The sequence below is a fragment of the Littorina saxatilis genome, linkage group LG16, assembly GCF_037325665.1.
Source record: "Littorina saxatilis isolate snail1 linkage group LG16, US_GU_Lsax_2.0, whole genome shotgun sequence".
Taxonomy (NCBI): Eukaryota; Metazoa; Mollusca; class Gastropoda; order Littorinimorpha; family Littorinidae; genus Littorina; species Littorina saxatilis.
The window spans coordinates 9,864,512-9,868,706 of record NC_090260.1 but is presented as its reverse complement, the minus strand read 5'-3'; the positions used below and the strand labels follow the sequence as shown (position 1 = coordinate 9,868,706).

At 39.5% G+C, this 4,195-nt stretch overlaps 1 long non-coding RNA gene across 1 annotated transcript; it reads right to left on the bottom strand.

The window, feature by feature from the left end:
- Nucleotides 1–583: 583 nt before the first annotated feature.
- Nucleotides 584–1,431, bottom strand: LOC138950323 (uncharacterized). Its single transcript, XR_011450608.1, has 2 exons — nucleotides 1,123–1,431; nucleotides 584–1,089 (listed from the first exon to the last, which is right to left on the bottom strand). It is a non-coding gene; the product is annotated as an uncharacterized lncRNA (long non-coding RNA).
- Nucleotides 1,432–4,195: the final 2,764 nt, after the last annotated feature.

The window sequence follows — 4,195 nt, the reverse complement described above, 5'->3', positions numbered from 1 at the left end:
AGGTTATATCGCGACGGTTAAGATTAAATGTTCTCAAGCGTAAACAAGAAAGTGCTAAGTTATTGGGTAAAATATGTAATGTGCCGAGCTGGTCATTTTTTGTCTTAATTAATTGCTCGGACTCACACATGTGAATGCGGCATAAATAAATCCCTGCGCCTTGAATATGTGCGCGATATAAATTGCATATTTTTTTTTTAAATTAAAAAAAATCCCTGCGCTTAGAACTGTACCCACGGAATACGCGCGATATAAGCCTCATATTGATTTATTGATTGACCTGTGTCATGGTAGGCGCTCACACCGTTGAAACGGATTATGGAGTTTTATGCACTGCCTTTCAACACGAGTGGCTTTTTATATGGCTTGTGTTTCAGTCAAGACCCAGCGGATGAATATCATAGGGATCCACGAGCCTCTGGCGAGTGTATCCCGATGATATTCCCGCTGGGTCTTGACTGAAATACAAGCCATATAAAAAAACACGAGTGTTGTAAGCTGTATATCCCATGCGAATGTAACCGTGTGCCAATCTACTTTCCTCTTTCGTACTGAACTCAAACACTAAAGCAGACAACACAAGTTATATTACCCAGGTTCTTTTATTCCATACGATGAAATGGGGAAAATGTGGGATAACGGGGGTTTATCTTCAAATACAACTTTCACTGTATAGGACTAAACAACTTTAAAAAAACCAATATTCTCACTCTTCATTCTAAAACTACATTCTTTCCCTAAAAATACCCTTTAAAACACACCAAATCCTTTCCCCAAACTACACTCTACTCTAAATCCTCACTCTCAACTTTAATCCAAAAAAAAACCACAATGAGACTCTAATTTAAAACAAACGAAATCTAAAAAAACAACCTAAAAAACAATTCTTTAAAAAAAACCAAATCTACAAAAACTCTAACAAAATCTGACCAAAATCTCTCCACTAAATCTAACTACTCTTCACTAACAAAACCTAGTCTATAAAAACAAATCTACGACCCACTAAAAAAAGAAAAAGACCTAACTAAACCAGAACAGACCTAACTAAAAAGAACCCCTCTAGAAAGAAAGACCTAACTAAACCCAGACCTAACTAAAAAGAACCCCTCTAGAAAGAAAGACCTAACTAAACCCCGTCGCACACTCGGCCATCCTGTAAACACAGAATGCACGCCGTAAGCATACGTAAACAAATCAACAATTTCAACTACCACAAGCTAACTCATTAAACAACAAAACACATCATTCCTACCAAATAACATGCCTACAATACATATACCGTTCTCTCAAACAACGGTCTTCTAAAGCATTCACACACACAAAAGTCTTCCCAAACATTCCAACTCACAAAACAATCTACTTGAACATTCAAATAAATCCTCCCCCCAAGCAGCATACTATTCTTTTCACCGCCTACCCATTTACAGAAACTAAATTGTTTCTAACTCTTTCAACACGTCCACCCTATGACATGACTATACACTCAGAACGCCTGAGCCAAAGCATATAAATAGCCTGCTGACAACCAAAATTGGGACATTTTGAAAAAAATATTGTATTTTGAAAAAAATATTGTAAAAAAACTAGTACATGTGGAGATTTACTTTTTGCACACAATTAAAGAAAGATCTTTCATTGTTTCAGAAATGTACTTTGTATTTGTCAAAAGGCTTGTTGTGTTTGTGTGGTATGCTATTGAAAATGTCAATAAATAGCCTGCTGACAACCAAAATTGGAAAATTTTGAAAAAAATATTGTATTTTGAAAAAAATATTGTAAAAAAACTAGTACATGTGGAGACTTACTTTTTGCACACAATTAAAGAAAGATCTTTCATTGTTTCAGAAATGTACTTTGTATTTGTCAAAAGGCTTGTTGTGTTTGTGTGGTATGCTATTGAAAATGTCAACAATTTAAATTAAAAAAAGTCCAGAGGCACCACATAAATACTACAGACATGTTTGAAAATATGCACAAAATGTTGTTAGTGAATACTCAAAAAAGAATTTACTAACCTGAATGAGACAATGAGATGACTGGGTGATGACTATGATGAATATATCCATGTAGAAGAAAAGAAACACTTGCTGTCACAGTATTTACAGTGCCACACTTGGAAGCACAGCTCAACGCAAAACGCCACACCACATTCCAGGCACCAGAATCGAGTCCCATTGCGTTGGGTTTTATCCATAGAAGAAAAGAAACACTTGCTGTCACAGTATTTACAGTTTTTGTATAAATGAATTGTTTAGAACTCGGTTTATGCACGGAGAACATCCTTCTTTGTGTGCCACACTTCGAAGCACGGCTCAACACAAAGCGCCACAGCCATGTGGCCACAGAACATTCCCGGCGGCACCAGAATCGCGTCCGTCCGCTTGCATTGGGTTTTGGCCAAAGTAGCATTGACACCTCGAGCTCTTGATTTGGCTAACTCATTCACCCTCATCACTCACTTATCCATCTATCACAACAACACTGTTTGATGCACACACAGTCACTGCCTTCCTTCTGCACGCCGCTTCGCTTCGCAACAACACTGACAACTCGCGACATTTTGGAATCCTAAATATGAAACTAAGGCATGGGTTGGTCCCGTCAATGACCTGTAGTATCCAAACTAACCAATGAAATCAACTGTTCTGGGGGTTATTTGTCGCGTATGGTAATGCAGCCGACCTCTGAACCTATGACGTGGGTTTTCGTATGGAAAATCCCCAGCGTGGTATTTTCCACTTCCAACGCTACTATTATGGCGCTCCTACCAGCAAAAGAATCCTCACATTCCGGAAAGATTTCCGGCCGTGACAAACATGTCACACAACGCCATTGAAAACACGCCGCACCAAATACACGTCTTTTTCCCTCAAAGATTCCAAGCAAAAGCACAGTTTTAGCGTTCACATCTTGTGCACCGATGTCACAAGATTAACCCATTCAACTCGAGGGGTGTCAGGCAGCCCCACTTTCTTTAGTTAGTGCCTAACGTCACCTTCAACTATTCAACTTTACATCGCGGCGGAGGGAAAAAGGGAGATGGAACAAAGCCACCTGTCAATTGTTTCTTGTTCACAAAAACATTAATCACAAAATTTACTCCAGAGGCTTGTACCAAAAAAAAACCAATCGTTTTACCTATGCAAATTTTAGAATCGGCTATTCCGCGAGACCAATTCAATAGAAATGAAACTCAGTCTCGGAAACCTTAATGGATCCCCGATAGTATAGAGGTACCACGAGTTCACACGGATGCACAAAAGTGCATGTGTACCGTAACTGTCGTTCCCAAGCTCACACGTACACCAAAGACAATGTGGACCACAACAAAGCACTGTAGTTATCTGTGGTGTGTAAATAGGTGAGCCAGCGAGGTGTGTTCCTCTTCACTACCCCATGCTAAAGCCACGTCGCCGAAGAAATAAAGTGCAAACAAGTGCATCCGTAAATGTGTGTTAAATCTACATTCAAACCACTGTTCGATTTGCTTTTGAATGCATTTTAGTTTCAAGATAGAAAAGAAAGCACACGCAATGAAAGTTTTCATTGAATCAAAGACAGTTTCGATTTAGGTTCTGAGTCCGTCCAAGGTCACAGTGCCAGGCTACGATTGCCAAAACCGGTTTGGTTAACTCGGATCCCAATTCTAGTTTAATTTTTGTGTTGGAGTGTAGAATTACGAAAATAAACTAACATTTTACTGAATAACTTTCTTTAGATTTAACCAGTAATTTCATGTACGTGAAATATATCTCTGAGGTAATTTGTTTGATCGTGCTTCCGTGCTTGCTAACGTTAATCAACCCGTACTGGTAGCGTCAATTCTGTCTACAACGATGTAATGGCCGCTCCTTGAAACTGCGTGTTGAATACCGTTTGGACTGATTTTACTCCATCAGGATGAAATACACGTTTGCTGAGCTCTTGGATACTTTCATATAACCATGATCTTACGTTAGTGTAAAGCAAAACAGTTGGACATGCTCGAAAAATGAATGAAACAGCCTGTGCTGGATGACGAAGCGAACCGGCCAGCGAAAAAGGTACGCTCGTAACTGACGCAGTGCATCTTTCCTTGTTGAACACACAGAGAGACACGAACACACACAGACACCCACCCGTATGCACACACACACGCGCGTGCGCGCGAGTGAATTGCTTAGGTGGGATGTCAAATTAAAAAGATCTGAAACAA